Below are 23,057 nucleotides of genomic sequence, written 5' to 3' on the forward strand. Positions count from 1 at the left end.
ATAACTTTTTAGGGGTCCGCTGCAATAACTACCCACTATGCTTAGGCGTGAGGATGAACTCATGTATTTTTACAACCAGAGACCGAAACATTATGTTCATTCCACTACTTTAGTTTAGAACAATCAATATTGGGACATACCCTATACTAGAGGGATATGCTCTTGAGGAAATTTCCTTGTATTAGGAGTGGATTACACCATTCTGTCTCGGTGAATCAATATTTCTGGGAGTATGTACAACTAACATGCTGGAGAGATATGTGTTTCTTGTTGTTCATATAACCCCCTGTGACTTGCTTTAATACATACTAATTGATTGTGATTGCATTGCTGGTATGCCTGTTTCTTAATGTATTGCTCTCTTCCCTGCATTCATCCGTAATATTAGACATTTTATTGATCCCTGTGAATTTTACGTAGGGTGATATAGATCTCAAAATATTTAATTACAGTATTTTGTTGTATAAATGATTCCCTTGCTGCCCATTTGCTTTAGTTTAGCTCAGTAAGAGGTAATCCCAAAACATGTATTCTTCTAAACTTGGATAGGTGTGACATAAAAGCAGGTGACTACAACAGAGTTTTTATCCATTGTCCCTGGCATGAAAGAGCATGAGTCATGCTAAGAGCTCTCCTTGAACAATCCCATTCAACTTAGGTGCACACATTGCCCCATCATTTTAATTTGTGCTTATGTTGTAGTTTTGCTCAGATCTAACTTCCCCTCTAAAATCACAGTCTTCTCAAAGCATGCACATACCTACTTTAGACATTCATCATTTGCATCAAAACAGAGACTGAATGTATCCTCATTATTTATGGCAACATTCCCCAATTCCCACTTCTTTCTCAAAGCATGAATCTGAAGTTGTTCCTTCGTGTTTGTTGAAAGTATGCATTATGTGAATGCAGATGCATGTATGGAGGCATCCTATTCTCATAGTAGCATTTTTGAGTCTCTGTACAAGTAGTAGGAAGACAGACTAACCGTGTTGAGCAGCAAAAACCTATCTTTATCAAGCCACACGATTAATGTAGCAAGTATAAATCCTTCCGCCAACCATGCAAGAGGGGATAATCTGCTTAATGCTGAATCTTGGGGAGACCCAGAGGACCCTTCCTCCTACAGGCCACTCAATCTGCTCAACACTGATCTTAAGGTCCTTTGCAAAATAATACCGACCAGACTGCAGAGAAGGATTCAGGACCTGGTGCACAAGGACCAGTGTAGCTTTATGTCGGCCCAAAGTACCACTTTAATTATCTGTAGAGTAACTCAGGTGTTACATATTGCCTTGGACAGTGAAATGGAGTTAGCTTAAGTCTCCCTTGACCTGGAAAAGACATTAGATATGGTAGAGTGGGAATACCTATGGCAGCATTGCGTGGCAGGGGATTCTGTCCCAGTTTCTGTGCTTGGATCTGACTTCTATATATTCAACCCAACATACATATCAGAGTGGGGAGAGGGATTTCTGAAGCATGGACTATAGGCAGGGGTAATTGACAGGGGGACCCCCTTTCACCCTTGCTTTTTGCGTTGGCATTTGAGCCCTTGGTCTTGCTTCTGCACTGGGAAAATGACCCCCTGGATGATGAAGGTGTGTGAGACTCCACAAATGTGATATCATTGTACATTGACGATGTGTTGGAATATATGTACTCCCCTGGAGAGTCAGTTCTGCTCCAGTTGAACTTGATGAGGTCCTCTGGCGAGGTTCCTGGCCTGAAAGTAAACTGTAACTGTTGTTCCTTCTGGGAGCCCTGATTTAACGGCAACAACATCAGTTACCAGAGGTGGTTCTTTGCTGGGAGCTGGAGGGGTTCAGTTACCTGGGGATTTGAGTCACACATACAGAGGCTCAACACCAGAGCAAGTACGTGGATAGAGTCCTGTTAGGACTTGAACAATTCATCAAATTCTGGAACAGGCTTCCCCTTTCTGTAATAGATAGGGCTGGCATAGCAAAAATTGTGTTTCTGCCACACTGCCTGTACCTAATCCAGAATTCCCTGTTCCCATTGGGGGATCGGTTCCTCCGCAGATTGGACGGACTTTTAATCTCTCTCCAATGGGTGAGAAAGCACAGAGGGTGTTGGACTGCAGGAGATATTTATCCAAGGGAGACCTTTATCTCATTTCAGGAGGCATAGGACACATTTAGAATAGAACTGGTCTATTTTTACACTATGCTAAGCTGAAAAGTGTTGCAAGGGAAATATGTAGTGGGTTTCAGGAGGTGCCACATGCCTTCAGCGCTCTGGATGGTCTGATTGGTTGGGGGGGATGGGCGTCACCTTGTCACACTTCTCTGTAAAAGCTTTAGGGGAGACATGCACCACAAACAGTATGCAGAACGGGGTCCTGGGAGAGAGAGCTAGGAGAGCAAATCCGATATACTGATTGGGGGAGTTTGGCCTTCCTGGTGCGTGCAGTGTCCTGCAACCAGAGATTCAAGTTGCTGTGTTTTCACTTTTTTACTTCACACATGCCTGAAAATCAGTAAGTGCCAGGAAGAGATTATGGGGGTCATTCTGACCCCGGCCGGCGGTGAAAGCCGCCGGCCTGGCTGGAACCGCCAGAATACCGCTGCGCGGTCAAAAGACTGCCGCGGGTATTCTGGGTTTCCCGCTGGGCTGGCGGGCGACCGCCAGAAGGCCGCCCGCCAGCCCAGTGGGAAACACCCTTCCATGAGGATGCCGGCTCCGAATGGAGCCGGCGGAGTGGAAGGGGTGCGACGGGTGCAGTTACACCCGTCGCGATTTTCAGTGTCTGCATGGCAGACACTGAAAATCTTTGTGGGGCCCTGTTATGGGGGCCCCTGCAGTGCCCATGCCATTGGCATGGGCACTGGAGGGGCCCCCAGGGGCCCCACGACACCCCTTACCGCCATCCTGTTCCTGGCGGGCAAAACCGCCAGGAACAGGATGGCGGTATGGGGGTCGGAATCCCCATGGCAGCGCAGCAAGCTGCGCCGCCATGGAGGATTCCCCAGGGCAGCGGAAAACCGGCGGTACACCGCCGGCGTCAGAATGCCCATGGGAGCACCGCCAGCCTGTTGGCGGTGCTCCCGCGGTCGTTGGCCCTGGCGGATTTTACCGCCAGGGTCAGAATGACCCCCTATATCTATACAGTGGTGGTGCGAGACTTCTCTCTTTACCAAAGGCGGGCAGAGGCTTGCTCAGAAACAATCTGTAACAGAAATGTCAATGCTGTTGAAAACTGGCACATCTGGTAACCAGACTGTGTGTATCAGACGAAAGTGAGGTTACAGTGCCTGTCAGTATCCCTTTTACTGAGGATCCTGTACCATTCCAAACGCAGGCGGAAGCACTGATTTTCTCCTGTTATTTGTCAAGTGCACATTCTCGTAGAAGGGTTTAGCCCTCCTAGCTGTGCGAGAATCACACATCCCATATTCCATTAAATATAGACTACGCTTTTCCTGAAAGCATAAATAATCCGAAATGCTTCAGAGTTTAAACACTAATCATTCCAGAAGATCTAGCCCTGTAACAGCAAAACCCTTTCTCCCTTTGCATTGCTTTAATATTACCAATATGTTTTTAGCAAAATGAGGGTCCCTCATGCCAGACCCCCATGACCTAGGTTTGTTAACTATGCACCGAATATTGAAGATAACCACGGAACACACAGGGAGCCCCCACACTGTAAGCCACCTGCAAGCATTCCTGTACATACTTTGGGAGCCACAGATAAAAAGCATTAATATATACTGATCTGGAGCCCACCATGGATGTAGCAGCATATATTCTGCTTTCAGGTATGATACAGGGAACGATTTTGCTGCAGCATTTTTTTCGAAAAATAGAAATCCCCAATGGTCCAACTTAATGGGACACGAATATCAGCACACTCATAGGACATTACACCCCAAATCACATATCAGCCTTATACACTTATTACTCATCAAGTCCCAACTCCCAACCAGGCTGAAGGGAAGAATATTGTTGGGTGCCATTTATAGGTTTTCACCCACATGTAGGAAAACCAGACAATCCTCAATGAACATGTAATGGTTAAAGAACAAGAACCAGATTCTGTCACACCATCAAAACCTGACATTATTCTAAGATCATCCGATTTGTTTCTTCAGCAGGACCAGTTCAAAACCGCAACTAGCTCTAAAGCACTAGTAAGTTACTGAGCACTTTACAGTATCTCAAGTAGTTACATAATTGTATACAAAAGAATATTCTGAAGAGCAGAACATTAGCTCTTCGGTTTGATGGGCTCCCTCGATTTAAAGGTGTCTTATTGGCACCGATACAGTGTTTAAGTAATAGGCTTCATCAGCATTTCAAGATGGTATCATGCCAGAGACTTTCATCAGAGATAGAAATTCAGGGTACATCTGCAAGCACATATATCTAGCGATATATTTAAAAGATGAATGAGGTGAGATTGCATCTAATTTTAGATACAAAGCTATTGAGGTTATTGTGGGGCTAAAAAATACATTTATATGTTGTTTACATATCAAAGAAGTGAAATAAAACTGTGTAGACCGAATTTACTGTTTGGGAATAACAGAGGATAAAACCTCAGAAAATCACACTTATTGATAATGGTGCAGAGGTCATACTAATAAAATCACAAAAACACATTATTTAAAAAATCCAAAATATTACAATCAAGTTAGTTAGTAGACAATATATTAATATTCTTTTTGATATGGGTGGCTATTTAGTTGATTATTCAAATATAGGAAACATCTTGGAGAAAAGAAAAGACAGAAGTAACCATAGCTACTTATTACCTGAAAGGAATTCTCTAGGGGCACAAAAGTGCACTATTCTAATCCAGAACTATCTTGAGAAAAAATGGTGAGCTAATACTCAATATAAAAACATGCAAACACAACAAGGGGATGGATTGAATGCTTGAATTAATCCCATCCACTGGACCACTGTGGGCTGCATCCCAATCTATCATTTTTAGCCCACCAAGCAACCTCAGTTTTGACCCAGCTATATGCAAACCAGTCTTGACCCTGCTCCTCAAGGTGAACAGTCTAGCCAGGCCAGGTCCTTCATGAACCGGAACACAAGCAACCTAGAACCATTTTTGCCCTAGTTAGGACTCTTCAACCAGGTACAGCTTGGTTCCAGTGATACAATGAGCTTGGGACCCACGTCTGGGCATATCCGGGGCACTTAGGACATTCAATACAAAAACAACAAGGTGATGGGTGGAATGCTTGAATTAATCTCAGACATTGGCAATCGCTCTGGACCACATCCCAGTCCATTGATTTACTACCACCATGCCACTTCAGTTTGGACCCAGCAACATTCTGAGTTAGACCTGAAGTTAACTTTCTAACTAAAGTCTACCTTTACACCTGAAGTTTATGTTAGACCTGAAGTCTACGTTTAGACCTACTGTCTAAACTTAGAGTCTGATTTACAAAGAGCCTCTGCTCTTGTGGTGGGGGCCCTGCAGTCATGACTGGGGGACCTGCACTCTTGATGGTGAGAGCACTCATGACAGGGTCTTCATAATGGAAAAATGCAGTAGAGAGGTTCTGCCATGAATGCGGAACCCCCATCACCAGTGCAGGACCCCCACCATGACTGTAGCGCCTCCATGCATGCAGAGACCCTTTGTGAATCATACCCTTGGCCTTCAGGTCTAACTTATACTTCAGGTCTAAAGTTAGGTTGTAGGTCTAACTTGGACTTCAGGTCTAAACTTAGTCGCTAGATCTAAGTTTACCTTTGTGAATGGGACCCTTGGTGTGCACTATATCTGCAGAAGCTATTCAGTTCCAAAGAAGTAAGTTTATTTTAGACATGGAAAAATAATTTGTAATTTTGTCACAATGGATTAAACAGTTTGAGGTCTACTAACAAATGTATAGTAATGTACCGTTTAACAAACACAAAACCAGTGGCAGGATGGATATTCTTAGAAAAGGCAAAGACTAAAATAGGGATAACAGAAATTTCAAAACCTGACTCAGCAAGAATAGATATATAAGGAGAACACATTTCCTAGTTTGCACCATAAATCATTTATTATGTCTCTGGTACACTACAGTAATATCTCAGTAACAAAGCAATTTTCCTAATATCATGAAATAAGATAGACATATCATGTTGGATAAATAATTGGAAAACACCAGTATTGGCCCTAATAATGCAGTTCAAAATTCAAACTGCATTGGTGCTTCACAGTATATTTTAATTTAGGCCACGGATAGTGAACATTCTCTTATGACCCCAAGATTCTGCCAGTTCAAATAGATTAAGCTTGATATAATTAACCTACCTCCATAAAATATATCTAACCCTGGAAAATCTTTGGCCCCTCAACTGTGGCTTGTGCCAGAACGCCTTAGTTGCCAGTCAGGAGTAAGTGTCTTTGTCTACACTATTTGGCCCTAACTCTTGCTTATGCCCTTTTGGGCAGGAATATCTCGTAAATTTCAACAGGTTTTAAAATGCCCACTTGACGTGAAGCAAAAAATTATTCAAATACTCGATGATGAAGGCTTTACAAGTGCTTAGAAATCTGTCCTAAGACTAGGACTTACAATGGGCAAATGAGACATAGCTCAAAACAGGAGGAATCAAATACCCTCAAATCTGATTCAATGGAGTTGCAGCATGGATAGAAGCCACCCATTTGAACTGTCCATGTATGAGACCAGGGGATGTTCTTAAAAGCACTGGTAGATATGAAAGAGCTGGGAAGAATAAATACCAAGAACACAAGGGCTACAGTTAACTTGGTAATTTACATAGTGAGGACAATACAACACAATATCATGAAGAAACTAGGATCCATATTTACTAACCTGTTTGAGGACAATGCAACTTGGAGGACCATTTGACATAAATACCTAACATGTTTGTAACATGCATGCTTATATTTCTCTGGTACCAGGTATTCATGTTTAGAAAATAGAAACTAATTTAAAAATATTTAAAACAAGATTATTTATATATAGGCTACTAGACGTTTATTTACATTGGGGAAATGTATTCACTTATCCCATGCACTGATGTTGCTGCACTAAATCCGGTAAAGCAGTGCATTGTTTTTAAATCTTTATGAGTTGATAAAGGAGCCATAAATGACATAGTTGTTTGTTTCTCAAGCCTCACAACAGAACAAATAGGTTAATTTGTTTGTAAAAAGAAAACACTTTTATAAATTACAAGTTTGGCCCACAAGCTACTATTAGGAAATATTAAAGGTTTTAGCTCAGTTGTCAGATTTCCAGCTTTGCAGGCTACTTTTTTAATGTAGCCCAGCAGAAATATACAAATATTGATGTTTCAATTTGTTTGTCAATGCCATATTAACATATCTGCTATCTCAGGAGGAACACAAACATAGCTGATTCCTAGTGATTATTTTAGGGCTTTTATGGGAAAATGGAAATGCAAATATATCCTATTGCATCCAAGGAAGTGCCATCTATCCTAGCTGAAGAAGTAGGAGAGTTGTCAAACTAATGGCACTAAAGGGGCATCAAAATCAAAGTTGGGTGTGATCACAACTCACATCTTGTTGCCAGATGATGCCTTAGAAAAGTGAGGAAAATAATGGAGTCACAAAAAAGCTGCACCACCACAAGTTCATTATTCTGATGTGGACTGTGTAAATAGTATCTTGAACACATATGGGAACTGTTTTTAAACAGTGATTGACATGTTGAAGCTAGTCCCTCAATTATTTAGGAGTAGGAAGAACAGACTGAAAATGGGTTTAAAGTCATCTCTTCAGATTATTCTAGGGTTTTCTAACTATGGACAAAAGTTGTAGGAATTATAAGAGTGAAAAAACACATACACTAATTATAAAAAGTAAGAAGAGACAACACCGGAACAGGAAATAGACAGAAAAGGTTGAGGTCATACAGAAGGAAGACAATAAACGTTAGCAGAGGTTGCTGGGCTATAACATTGTCTCATGTTGGGGTACATTAAGGTACTCAATAGCAGAATACGGAGGAGTGGTCATATTCAGAATCTATAGTGCCATCCTCTGCTAGACACTATTTTTATAGGAGACAATGTGCTGATGAAATATAGGACTTGATTCAATTAATCAGAACAATAGAACATCCAGAGCAATTGGTCCAGGTGCACTTGCAATTACATAGAGGAAACATATTGAAATTGAGTGAAGCTTTAGCACATCAATTTATCTTTCATAAGCGAAGAAAATTTTTATTAAAAGTTTGTCAAACAGGAGGTGTTAGAAAAGGGGTCTTTGGTTGACAGTCAGGTTACCCCCTGTTCAAACAAGAACCCTCACTATAGTCATGATAAAAGAGAATCACCCTCAGCTAACCCCTGCTTACCCCCTTGGTAGTTTGGCAGAGCAGTAGGCTTAACTTCAGAGTGCTAGGTGTAAAGTATTTGTACCAACACACACAGTAACTTAATAACAACACTACAAAATGACACAACACCAGTTTAGAAAAATAGGAAATATTTATCTAAACAAAACAAGACCAAAACAACAAAAATCCAACATACACAAGTCATGTTATGAATTTTTAAAGATTAAACTCAAAAATAGCGCTTAGAAACACAAAATGCTTCGATGAGGTGTTAACATGGCGTTGTGACGGAGTCGTTCCCAACAAGCCGACACCAGCGGCGCCGGACACAGAGTTGCGTAGACCCCCAAGTACAGTACCTTTGGTGAAGAGTTAAAACAAGTCGATGCGCGAAGTCGGGAATCGCGGCCTCGGTGCAAAACATTGAATCTGCACACTTCGAGCAGTATCGGTCACAACGTGGTGCGGTGACTTCCACGGAGTCGCGGACTTCAGCGGGGCTGCAGTGGCGTCGGGCCTGCGAAGAGCGTCACGTTCCAGCGAAGGTCACAGCGTCGGGTGCAGGCGGCGTCAACGGGTTCAGCAGCGGCGTCGTTCCAAATTTGTCAGAAGTCGATTTCCTTGGATTTCCACCAGCTTTTCTTTCAAGGGCCTAGGGACTGGATAGGACACCACTTGTAAAAGCAGGAGTCTCTCCAGAGACTCCAGGTGCTGTCAGAGAGAAGTATTTGCTGTCCCTGAGACTTCAAACAACAGGAGGCAAGCTCTAAATCAAGCCCTTGGAGATTTCTTCACAATATGGAAGGCACACAATGTCCAGTCTTTGCCCTCTTACTCTGGCAGAAGCAGCAACTGCAGGATAGCTCCACAAAGCACAGTCACAGGCAGGGCAGCACTTCTCCTCAGCTCTTTAGCTCTTCTCCAGGCAGAGGTTCCTCTTGTTTCCAGAAGTGTTCTAAAGTCTGTGGTTTTGGGTGCCCTTCTTATACCCAGTTTCTCCTTTGAAGTAGGCCTACTTCAAAGTAAAGTCTCTTTGGAATGTGAAATCCTGCCTTGCTCAGGCCAGGCCCTAGACACTCACCAGGGGGTTGAAGACTGCATTGTGTGAGGGCAGGCACAGCCCTTTCAGGTGCGAGTGACCACTCCTCCCCTCCCTCCTAGCACAGATGGCTCTTCAGGATATGCAGGCTACACCCCCGCTCCCTTTGTGTCACTGTCTAGTGTGAGGTGCAACCAGCCCAACTGTCAAATTGACCCAGACAGGGAATCCAAAAACAGGCATAGTCACAGAAATGGTATAAGCAAGAAAATGCTCATTTTCTAAAAGTGGCATTTTCAAACACACAATCTTAAAATCAACTTTACTAAAAGATGTATTTTTAAATTGTGAGCTCAGAGACTCCAAACTCCACATGTCCATCAGCTCCCAGATGGAATCTACACTTTAATCAGATTTAAAGGTAGCCCCCGTGTTAACTTTTGAGAGGGACAGGCCTTGCAACAGTGAAAAACAAATTTAGCAATATTTCACTGTCAGGACATATAAAATACATTACTATATGTCCTACCTTAACCATACAGTGCACCCTGCCCTTGGGGCTACCTAGGGCCCACCTTAGTGGTGTCGGACATGTAAGAAAAGGGAAGGTTTAGGCCTGGCAAGTGGGTACACTTGCCAAGTCGAATTTACAGGTAAAACTGCACACACAGACACTGCAATGGCAGGTCTGAGTCATGATTACAGAGCTACTTATGTGGGTGGCACAACCAGTGCTGCAGGCCCACTAATAGCATTTTATTTACAGGCCCTGGCACCTCTAGTGCACTTTACTAGGGACTTACTAGTAAATCAAATATGCCAATCATGGATAAACCAATCACATACACATTTTGTAAAGGAGCACTTGCACTTTAGCACTGGTTAGCCGTGGTAAAGTTCCCAGAGTAACAAAAACAGCAAAATCAGAGTTCAACACACATCAACAACCTGGGAACAGAGGCAAAAAGTTAAGGGAGACCACGCCAAGGATGAAAAGTCTAACAGGAGGTAAATGATTATCAAGTAAATGTTGCTTCATTTCTGTTTGTGATGTTTAGGCCGAGATAGTTGCAAAGATACTTCTCATTGATTTCCTTCCATGGTAGGTGAGAAGCAGAAAAACCCTACATGCAACTGTGTTTTGAAGATCAACCCCCACTTCAAATAAATGTGCCTTCCAAGCATTATAGATAGTGTGAATGTCTGAATGTCTGACTGATGGTCAACCAGACAATAACTATTCATAAATTAATGCTGGGGGTTTAATTTAGAGGATGGTGGATGTGATACTGTTTCAAAACGTGGTAGGTATCCAGTATGCCATATTACAAGTGTTGTAGGCTATAATGTACTTGTAATATGGATAACGGGCATCTGGCATATTTATGATGGATTTTCTTGTGTGTCAAACTCTAAATAAGGCCCTAAATCATGGTTCATGTAGTTGAATTGCTTTGAACTGTAATTGTTACTTCAATTATACTTAGCCTTCCAGCAAATAGAAATAAATGATGAAAGTTAAATGTTTGAAGCAAACTATTTTCCTGTGTTACATATAATTACATATGAAATGTGTGGAGCTGCCTTGTTATTCACAGCATTGATATGTTTTCAATTTAATCTTTCATAATGGTACTTTTTGGTCCAGCATCCATATATATTATAGAAAGTACCATAAAGAAAATCTGATCCCAGTGATGTTTTAAGCCCCTTAACTGTATCTAAAAATGTATATCCGGAAAGACTCTCCTGGGCACATGTAGTGCACTTTACTAGGGACCCACAAGTAAATTAAATATGCCAATTGTGGATAGGCCAATGTTACCATGTTTTAGAGAGAGAGCACATAAACTTTAGCAATGGTCAGCTGCCCAGAATCCTAAAGCCAGAAAAAACAAAGTCAGCAAAACAGTAGGTCAGAAAGCAAAAAGTCAAGGGGAAACTACACAACGGATGCTAGGTCTAACAGAAACTCCATCCTATTAATTTATTCCAATTGCTCTATATTTCTCCAGCTAACTTAATGGGACTATTTAAGAATAGAGAGTAGGCCCTATTGGATTTTAAATCTAGGGAATTTAGTAAGCACATATTTGTCACATTGGAAAAAATGTCATGGTCTGATTAAAACTATTGGAAAAGCGCTGCTATAACAAATAATGTGTAGTGGCTATGAAAGACACTGACCAAAAAGAGATCCCATTTGTAAGAAAGATTTGACTAGACACACCAGGATAACATTACACTACAGACTAAGAAGTGTGAAAAAGAAAAACAAAACAAGACAGCAGGAGTTTCCACCCATGCACCCAGGTTCTGGAACAACATCCCAGTTAAAGCGGACCGTCCCAAAGTTACTTCCGTTTATGGAAAAGTTCAAAAATCACCTCTTTAAAGAACACTACATCATAGGGCAATAAAAGTCCACAACCCAACTTCCTCTCCTCCTACTCATTGAATGTATGCTTGTATTTGATGAAGTCCACTGCCTTTTGGCTATGCCTGTGCTATAGAAGTGCTGTAGACTTATGCACATACATAGTGGAAGGAATATATGTGGCTTAATGAGCCTAGAAAAAACACCAATGTTATCTAAGCAAAAGAATTGTTCCCATGTGCTCCTTTGTTAATGATAACTTAGTAAGATCAGGACTCACCTTAATTTGTCAATGTTCTTTATTTGATAGAGTGTATAGAGATGTATTCTGCAAGAATAAATTGCATGCTTACCCTTTGTTCAAAGGAGCTCCAGCAGCATTTTATCAAACCGTTGAGTAATAGGTAAATTAGTGCTTGTGTTATTTTCTGCCAGTCAGTAATTACCCTGCTCATGGTCACAACTGGGTCAATCATTGCTGAAGAATAACACAAAAATCGAATTTTAAAATATGGCATCAGTATCCAACAACCACTCTATAATATAGGTACTGGAAGTAGGGGTAAGTAGTGGGTGTTCTGTAGCACCCCCCCACCCTCAAAATAACCATGCTCTTGTTCTGAAGGTGAACGAGCAATAGAGATACCTTTACATGTTGAGCTTAGCTTGTCATATTTGGTGAACGCTCAAGGACACAGGTCAAATATTAGGCTATGTTCAACAGCAAATTTATACGTATTCGAAAACTGGTTTTACCTTCATTTTTCTGATTGGAAAGTGGGTTGATTTTGTAAAAGTGACCCACGTGACAATCTTTGTGTAGTATAGAAAGTGAAAGGAAAGGCTGTAGGATGTTAGACTTTTTCTAATGCACAACAGCATTGAAATACCTATACACATATTTCAAAATAAATCGTCAATTAGGAAAGCACAAACGAAGCACAGTGTTTGTACATTTGAAGTGTGATGAAAACAACAATTTTAATGGGAACATAAAATCGAGACACTTTAAATGGTGATGCACAGAAGTAAATTCTGTAAATGGCAGTGTGCTACTATACTAGTGCTCCAAATGCACTACCACCTACATACTACTCCCTCACCACTCTCCTGATGATTGTGTATGGTATATTTGCTACACTTGCTTTTTGTTATGCCTGGATTTTTTCACAATCCCTCTAACTTCTGCGATATAAAATTGATGGCAATCCCCTCCCACTCTTAAAGTTGTACCAGCACCACTGCTGTATAGAATTATACGGTGGGCTAGAAATGTTCTTGGTCTACCATTCTTTTGGCACTATATACAGTCTAGTGTGATGTGGACATAGCTCCATTTATCTGTTTGTCACTATCATTTTAGGGGTCCCGCAGGGTATTAGTACTTGACTTTCAAATAGGAAGGAAGGAAGACAGGACATAATGTATGTGGGACGAAAAGTTACTGAGAAGCAGAGAGACGATATATTTTATCAGACAAACGGCAAAGGGAAGGGCACTGAAGGGTGAGAAGAAACAAACTACAAAGATGCTAGGTGAACCCTCATATAAATATGAGTGAAGTAACAGACGGAAATGAAAGAAAAAATATGGTTGCTCACGGTAGTGAGTAGATGTTAATGCACTAGTAAAAAGTGAGGTCCATGGGATATAAGTGTCTTGGAAGTAATGGTAAGTTTAGCAGCATCGAATTGTAAAAGGTTAGAAATGTTTTATATGCTGGCAACTTCATAAAAGCTTTTTGGTTTTATCAATCGAATGTGATGGAAAAAAATAAGTGCTTAGTTGCAACTTTATTTTTTGTAGTATTACAGAAACCACAAAACAAAATTGCAACTAAGAAAAAATACAATGATACCAGCGATCTCTGCCAATAATACTAAAAGAAAAAAATGAACCTCTGTTTTTGAATGACTAATTAACCGAAAGTATACCCGATTTCATGTGACCTCTCGCAGACAAGAAGGGCGATAATCGGAGAGGATGATTCACACTCCAATTGGACTCAAATGTTGAGTTGAAAGTGCAAACGCATGCTCAGAAGTGTCAGTAGGCGAACCTTAATTTGATATTTGTTATTGTTTTAACTTTGTTCAGCATTCCTATTTTTGTTGTTTTTAAAGCAGATTTGGGCGATTGTGTTTAGCTCTGCTATTGTCCGCTAAAACACCTTTCCACAAAGAAAACCGAAGAAAAACAAGCATTTACAATACAGGGTCTCACATTTGCTCGAGTTAGAGCTATTACCGTTGTAAACTCCTAAGCGGACTTTTCTTGCCATATACATTGACAAAGAAAAGTAAAACAGTTTCACATAAGAAAGCCGATTCAAAGCACCAGGGCAGGGACGTGAAGGAGAAAACAAAATAAAGAGTGAAATAAAGAGGGATCACTAACCCTTCAGCTGAATTACGACCTTTTAAATAGAAAAAAGGGTTTCAATTACCAATCATAAAACAATTTCTTTTTGGCTTTCTATAAGAGGGGGAATAGTTTAACGTATGTTTCAATTCTGCATAACATATGAAGGCATTAAAGACCACATACCACGATGCACAATGAAATGTCTTACTGGTAACAAACATGGTAATTTGGGGATACTGGTTTAACGTTCGCAAAGCCAAAGATCGACCTTCCCATGGACCCAGAACAGTTGACCTGCACACATAATCTCTTGCAACATGCAACCAACACATTTAAAATATTGCATCCCAGGCTTCTGCACTATGGACTGGCATTACAAACCACAGCATAGACATTGCTGAAAGATTAGGAAGCTAAATGTGTTGCTTACCCTACCTACCCCCTGAACTGAATGGTGAAATCTCTACACCCTGCAGCTGCTGTTCGGACTTTTTCATCAGTGACTCCCAGTCTGCACCGCCCATGAAAATATTATATTACAATCCTTAATTTGGTTTACCTTTGCCTACCAATCAACAGCTCATCAGAGCTGACCAACATCTCGGCCACAAACCATGTGCATAACAAATACAGGAAATAATTTTCTGGTGCACATGGGACTTAACAGTCAGAGAGGTCATTTCTTTTCAATAACCGCAATTATTTTGTCTCGTCACACAGGCAACTACACTTATATTGTAGGCAACAACCGAAAGTCATATCTATGGATCAAGGAGGCGTTACCACACCTAAGCAGTTAGAATGATGGGTGCCACAAAGACGTATGTGTAACGACCCTGCATCAAGCACAGGCGTCTGCCAAAAGGTCTGCTTCAGAGCTCGCCAAATCAAACAGGACGTTCATCTCCTACCTCATCATCGTTAGTAAGCCATATTTGAATTTGTATTGCTCGTAGTCTTACACCACACGTCTGGACACAGGCATTTACATATGTGAATTAACAAACAGTGAATGCATTACAGTGTGACTTGTAGGTGCGCACCTACCTTCTTACAACCTTTTAAAATGGGCTGCAATGAAGTTTTAACATGGATTTCAGATTCTACATGTTAAATGCCAGGGCGGGTGAATGCTTCCAGTGGGTGCTGTAACAAACTGGATTCAGTAAAGTTTTTAGCCCCGAGGCACTTTATGTGCAGATGCTTCCAAAAAATGTAACCATTGAGAAAAAAAAATCCATGGATTATTTTTGGGAAGGTGTTATCACCAACACGATAAGAATGCAGCTCCCAGTATTGCTGTGATACGGACTGCATAGCTCCGTGCAAAAGCAACCAGCATTTGCTAAAAAAACAAGCTGGTTTAGGTTGCTAGGAATTTACATGAACTGCAAGATTCTCTTTTCAAATAATGAACTCATGTTAGTATTTATGTAAGTTGCCCTTCAGCCCCCTGTGAAATCCCTCACTCTGCAACGGACATTTTAAAAGCAGCCAATACTGAAACAAGCATTTGCAATACAATCGGCATTGAGTTAGAGCTATTAGCCTCGTAAACTAGAGGACGCGTCGCATTCCATATGGGCAGCGGCAGCCGCTGCAAATCACAAAGGAGAGCGGGAGGGGGTTTGGATGGGAAAATGTACAAAAACTGTTTTTTAAAAACCAAGCATGAATGTGTTGTGTAAAACCCAGCGCGATCGTGCTGCATAGGAAATAAAAAGATGAAGTAGTCCGGAAACCATGCTGAAAACATGGAGCCTCTTATGTTTTCAGTAGTTTGCCGGTGCTGTTGAGGAGGGCTGAACACCGGAAAAGGCATGATGTATGCATGCCTTTCACTAATGAAACCAAACGAATTTTAAAAGGCAAGCCAATGACCCAATGAAAGTGACGAGCATGACATGGGCGTGGTTAAAAGTCCTCAGAGAGCTTACAACAGAGGCAAGAGCGCTTGCATGCTCAACTCTAAACAAAAGAAAAAAAAGAGACAGAAAAGCATTGTAAGAATGGTTTCCATTAAGAATCATATTAAACTCATCCTCTTCTACACGACTTTAATGATCAAAACTTTGGTTTACACGAAACAAATTACCTAGGTAATGGCAGTACTGGTGTGATATAACACATTTTGTTTATTAAATAAGTCACTCTGAGTGTTGATGCAAATATGCTGTTGAAATTGGCACTATGACAGCAGCAGTACGTTTTTTTTCTTCCATGAAAGGTTTTAACAAGGACACCGGACATATTTAAGTGATCCATCAGGCAATAGATTCTAGGAAAAAGATGCTTTCTTTTCAGCTCATACTGTGCAAAAGTCATGTACATCAATGTTTCCTTTCTTTATTATTGTAGTGAAGAACTGCACACAGGCCAATTTTTAAAAAAATTGGATCGTAAGTCTTACTTTTTTCCACATTCGGTATACTTTGGCTCACTAGATCATACTTTTAAAAATGCTCATGTTTCTTTGTAAAACTCAATGACATCATTCCTTTGCAGGAAATCCAGCTTTGCCCAATTGTATAAACAGTTCTTTACTGCATAATTTTTGAGTGAAAATACGTGCAGCGTTTTTTATTTCATGCACACATGAGAATACAATTCAATAAATGTGTCTTTGTTTATAAGATTTCACAGAATTACTTGGCGGTGTTCCTAAACAATAGCATCTGCATGGGTTTAAACTGACATGGAAAAACAAGATGGTTCGACTGGATATTCTTATCTGCACTGACCTTAACTTAGGTGTATTTATTTAGTATATAGAAATCAGATTCCTCCTTCACCTTCTGGTAAGTTCAAATATTTAACAGTGCATTTATAATCGAGATAAATTATAATAAAGGCATTTAGTGCCACAAAATTATGTTTCAGAACAGAAATAGATCTATTTAGCTCGCCAAGAATTCGCAAAAGGATATCTGGCTTGTGTAAACCATTTACTACTATGTAGTGGTATGCCCTGACTGCGTACATTTAGGCAGTAGGGAACCTCATGCAGCCTTTCGGGAATGAGTTACTCATCGCATCGATTGCACTGATAGTTACAAACGTCAGTTTTTTGCATTCACAAACCCCTCCTCTACCTTTAGTCACCCTGGAAATGGGCTAAGATCTACTTCAGCAAGGAGCTGGAGTAACTCCCCTTCCAAGATGGGAAGAGGGAAAGGAACACTCATATTATTTTTAGGTTCGTGTGGTTGTTGCATCTGCGATTTCATGGCATGTGGGTTCCCGAAAACTGCAGGCATCTCTATATCTAGTGATTATTTGGACTTAAAAGACACTGTGAGAAGCCAGTAGGTGCAAGCTGGAAGAGTCTATCACCTGTGCTCCTGGGTACTTGACTGCTGCCCCTTCTCTCCTCAACTCCAAATTTCCAGTCACCTGCTTGAAGATTTGTAGCTGCATTTTAAGGTGAATCCACAGCCAGTCCACTTCAGGTCTTCTTTCTCTTTTCCTTTCCAATTAGACTGATGGATTCTTTCGACTTTCTTAATCCATTATGTTTCCTGTTCTTTTACTATTTAAAGGCCTCAGTCTGGTTGGAGGGTGCATAGCAACTAAGCTGTGTCCCTTCTCTTGTTTCCTCTCTCCCTCCACTTTCTGACCTTTCCATGCTTGCTACTGGAACTGGTTAGCTGAATTTGAGGAGTCCTAATCCTAAAGAGCTCATGAAAAAACAAACCTACTCCCCTTAAGGACATCCTTAAGGCTCCCCTGGAGAAGGAGACCATAATCTGGTCTCTCCATCTTACAATCGTGAGGGGTAAACCCATCCCAATCCTAGTTGGAAGTGCTATCTGGTAGCATTGTTTGTAAGGTTTTTGGATGTGGTAGATGCACACAAGAGAGATGCCTACCAGTGTCCGCATGTACATTAAGTGGCCCTTGGTAAACAGTTACCTTTTGTATTTTTTCTTTGTTCAAAATATTTTTCAAAACTTTTTCAATATTGCATTTGCTATAATCATTGAAAATATTATCAGAAGAGTATCTGTGACTACCTCTATGCGCTAGAGATTAAGGTTACCCATGATGATTGTGAAAAGTCTTTACTATGATAGGTCAGTGTCAGAGAGAGGATGCCTACTATCCACAGAGGAACAGCAATGTCAACCCTTCCCCAACATGTTCCTACTTCTTTCTCCTTTATTCCCATTACATGGCTAGGGGGAATGTACAACAGCATCTATAAGAGCACCAAGAAGCACACCGTAGTATTTACTAAACCTCATGGGAGGGATAATATAGTGGCAAGACATGAATGAAAAAAACAGTGATGGTGGAAGTAGGGTTGTGGCTGGTACTTCCATTGCCCAATATGTCTTTCAGAGATTTAGACAGGTGAATGAGTAAATGCAAGTCCCTTTATACTCCTGCAGTGTTTTGTTTGTGCTTAAGAGCAGTAAATGTTTAGCATGATTAAATAAGGGAGAGATTGCTCTGTTATGTTTTATGTACCTCACAATTTAAATGTCTGAATGCATTACACACCATTTAGTGACACAAAATCACAAGGGTTTTAATAATACAAAAGGGTTTTCTACAATGTACTAAGTCCCGTTTGCGATTCAGAAAAGTGTTCCTCAAACACAAAAGAGGATTTGCATCTTGTTGTGAATTAAAATTATGAAGAGCCATGAAAGGGGCATCCCCCCCTTATTTGAGATTCACAAACAGTTGAAATTTACCAACATGCCAAAATAGTTTGTAACCCCTTCACAGAGGGGAAACTGCTGCTCTTGGACAGCTACCTATCTGAGAATTGTGGCAGGAGCCTTGGATGAAGCAGTCAGTGGTCTAGAACACAACTCTTTGCTCCCCAATGTCTTTTTAAATGAAATATAATAGTGCTTTTTAAAGTCGCACCAATTCCTTTAAGAAATAAATGCTGCTTTAAAAAAAGAAAATTCCTGTTTGAGATTGTGAAGGCATGGCCAGTTGTCTGCTGCAAGGCACAATCCCTGTGTTCATTGCCAATCAGAGAGGGTCACAAACAATGATCTGATCGATTAATGTTAATTTGGTAGGACTTTCTGTGACCCCTGCGAATAAGACGTTTGTGTTCTGACCTAGATCACATGGCCAAGTGACAGGCAGGTCACAATAATAATTGGTAATACATTTGAAAACTCTTTTTGCACCCTGCATTGTAGCATGTCTGGTGCCTTGCCTCAAAACTAGAGAAGTGTGATGGGAGCACGTTTTGAATAGTATGAAAAGAACAAATGACACATTTTGCATGATAAACAAAATAGTATAATTTTATATTATTCTTAGCTAATTATATAGATTTTCATTTGAAGTCACACAGTTGAAGTCCCACAAATCAGTGTATTTGTGGTATCCTGGGCAGACGTAACTATATTGTAGTATTTTACATACGCAGCAGTGCTATTAATGTTTTACTTCAAGCGACTAGTCATGCTGCACAGGATGCACATGAACTTCCAAACTTTAATTATCAAACTGCATGTTAGAAACTATTCTTAGTGTTCTTACTGGACTAAGTGAATTTGCATAGTTAAAAAAAAACAAGTACGTTTTTTTAGGTTGAGCGTTAGCGTTCGGCCTGCTGTATACTATAGAGTGAGTTCCAGTGTTTTCATTTGTTAGCTGCAGTGTCCTTCAAAAATCCTTGCTTGCTAGTGGTCAGTTCTGCCTCTTTGTCCTGCCTTTTTTCACTTTGGGAGCAGCACAAAGTATTGTGTAATTACACTATGTTCTGTTTATCTCTTCTGTAAGGGACTTTTTTTTAGCATTTGCCTGTTTCATTCAACACTGTGGATGCTTGTTCAGTCCCTCCTCCTCACCAGCTCCCTTTGCAAATATAATAAAACAGAGGGGGGCTTTTCCAGGGCCAGCTTGCTCTCCCCTCACAGTTGTTTATGTTGTGTAAACAGGATTCCGTTAATCATGCTTATTTTTAAAAGGTCACAAAACACGACCCATGTGTTTTTGCGAGTTGAGCTCTACAGCTTATTGTTTTCATCCCCATGTGCGCTGATCGGCGCAACGGGTCTCGCATTTGCTCGAGTTAGAGCTATTAACGTTGTAAACTCCTAACTTCTTGCCACACAAATGAAAAGAAAAAAAAAAAAGCAGCACAATCGCGCTGGGGTTTACATAGCGCGATCGCTCTGTTGTTTTGTTTTCATTTGTGTGCTAAGAAAAGTCCGGTTAGGAGTTTACAAAGCTAATAGCTCTAACTCGAGCAAATGCGAGACCAGTTGCATTGAAAATGCTTGTTTTTATTATTTCTACTGGCTGATGGCATAATATAGGTCTGCATGATTACCAGGCCCGAAATCAGAAATATTTTACATGCATACATTGATCTGATTCATTTTAAAAGTATATTCTATATCAAAATACACAGAGATTGTTAGAAAATTCCTCTTTTTACAAGGTTACTCTAATTCTTTGCTGTTATTGCTGGATCTTGAACCCTGCCCAGGGGCACTGCTGACCAGCCCCCAGTGATATTAAACCCTTTCACCACATTATGCCTGCTCCAGGCATGATGTATGCAAGGGTTTTGTTATGGCGCTAGGAGGCCTTCAAAAATGGAGCAGTGAAATTTAACAGATTTCAATGTGCCATTTTTGGTGTCATTCCTAATTCATGTTCAGAGCAGGCTTTAAAATGACATTCCCGTAGAAACCTGTGGGCCTTCTTGTATTTTGCCACATTAGCGTCAACATTTTTGACGCTACTGTAGCAAAGAGTCAAAAATGTTGATGCTGTTGTGCTAACAACCACAATTGTGTACCATATCATAAATATAGAGCAACCATGGTGTTGTTAGGTGCTGTGGGGGGGTCGCAGAAAAAGTGGTGCATCAGCTCTGATGCACCAATTTTTCTTAAATATGGGCCAGAGTTCCCATAAAGGACCCCAAAAACAACTCAAAGGGAAAAGGGGCTGGTTCACATTTCCAATCTGACCACCAAAAGAAACACTACCCTGACAAAAGTCTGCAGCCCAAAACTCCCAAGTGCTATGAGTGCTTCGAATATGATCACCACAAGGGGCATTCCAAGTGTCCCAAAGGAGCACCACCGCCCACTGAAGGGAAGTCCTCAGGGGTGGCTAGTGTAGGGATGGGGGAGGAGTTTGTCCCAGTTACTGGGGAAGTTTAGTTGGGTTACCCTTGTGTCTGTGGGTGACAGAGAGATGGTTCCTAAGATCCTTCTGCCCTCAAATACCACAAAGTATAGGCAATGGATCACTATGAATGGGCATAGTGTTGAGGCTCTGAGGGGTACGGATGCCAGCAGTACTATGGTAAGGAGTCAGCTGGTGTCCCAAAGGCAGGTGATTGCCAGTGCATTCGACTGGGTTGTGGTGGCTGACAACAGAGAGGGCCACTATCCTGTGGTTGTTGTTCCATTTGAGTGAAGGGGTGTTTGAGGACTTCTGAAGGTTGCTGTGAGCCCTGTAATGCCTATAGACCGTTTGCTTGGTAATGACCTTGAGCACACAATCTGGAAAGAAGTGGAGCTCAAGGCTTATGGGGAGATGTTGGGGTTACCACATTGGATCTATGCTACAACAAGGTCCATGGCTGACTGGGAGGGAAGTCAGAAAGGGCTGGAGCATTGGCCCAGGCAGCTGCTAAAAAGGTGAAAGGAAGAAGGTGTGAGAAGCCAGTCCCTGAATGTACCCCCAGTGAGATGGACGGGGCTCCTGCAGTGGCCGTCCCAGAGTCCACCGAGGAGGACATTGTTTCCCTTTATGTCCTGCCTGCACTTTCTGGATGGCATGTAGAAGGAGACCCAACCAAGGAGAAGTTCTCTAGAGAACAAAGGGAGTGTCTAACCCTTGAGGGCATGAGATGCTAGGCTGAAGACCAAGCAGCAGGTGATGTTTCTGGGAGCTATCCCATTTACTGGGAGGACAACCTCCTTTACAGTAAGACTAAGGCTCCTGTGCCTGGGCCAACAAGGGCTGTGGTGGTTCATCCATGTTACAGGGCCTTCCTACTCATGCTGGGTCATGAAATTCCCCTGGCAGGACACTTGGGCCAAGGCAAGACCTTTGCAAGGCTTGTCTCCCACTTCTATTGGCCAAAGGTCAGGAATTACTCAAATGCATTCTTTAGGACCTGTGCTACCTGCCAGGCCAGTAGGAAGGCAGGGTAGGGGTTGAAAGCCCCTCTTAGTGCCTTACCTGTAGGTTGCACACTCATTGAGTGGGTGGCATCAACATTTTCGGGCCTATGGATCACCAGGCTGCAGCAGGCAGCCTGTTTATCCTGGTTCTGGTGGACCATGCCAATATAAGAAGTTGGCTATTTATGTAGTATACCAAATGTAGACGTATACTATGCAGATGGTACAGGCAACCATTATTGGTTTACAGGGGTAAAGCAACAATCTCAAAAGCTCTCTTTTGTGCTAGTGTGAACAAGCTGTTAGGCTTATCAGAGCCTAGAGTAGTGCTAACAATTTGTTGAGCACATGAGTCAATAAATGAGACACACACTCAAAAAGGAACTCAAGACCAAGGTTTAGAAAAATAGTTTCTTTGTTTATATTATGTTTCAACACCAGAATACTTTGAAGAAAATGAATACTCTGCAATTGATATTAGCTTTCAATTAAGGAACACTTTTATTCAAATGCGCTTTTACGTGGTAAAGGTTCCAAAGTACTTTTACTGAAAAGGGATCCTTGCAAAACGTTCTCGGGATCCCTTGTAGGTAGTTGGGTGCTACGGGTGTAAGGTCAAAAGCAAGACCAACAGCACAGTTTTACTTGCCCTGGGGCATCCAGGTTCAGTGGTGCTAGTTGAGTCTGGTGTCCTGTGCACTGCACACTTGGCGACGGGGGCACCTAGAAAGAAAGTGCAAGTGGGGACAAATCCGTAAGTTGCCAACTGGGGGCTCGGTTCTTGGGGGTCAGGAAGCAAGAGAACGCTATTGGATGTCATGGACCCGAGCCAG

This window comes from Pleurodeles waltl, chromosome 11, assembly GCF_031143425.1.
Source record: "Pleurodeles waltl isolate 20211129_DDA chromosome 11, aPleWal1.hap1.20221129, whole genome shotgun sequence".
Taxonomy (NCBI): domain Eukaryota; kingdom Metazoa; phylum Chordata; class Amphibia; order Caudata; family Salamandridae; genus Pleurodeles; species Pleurodeles waltl.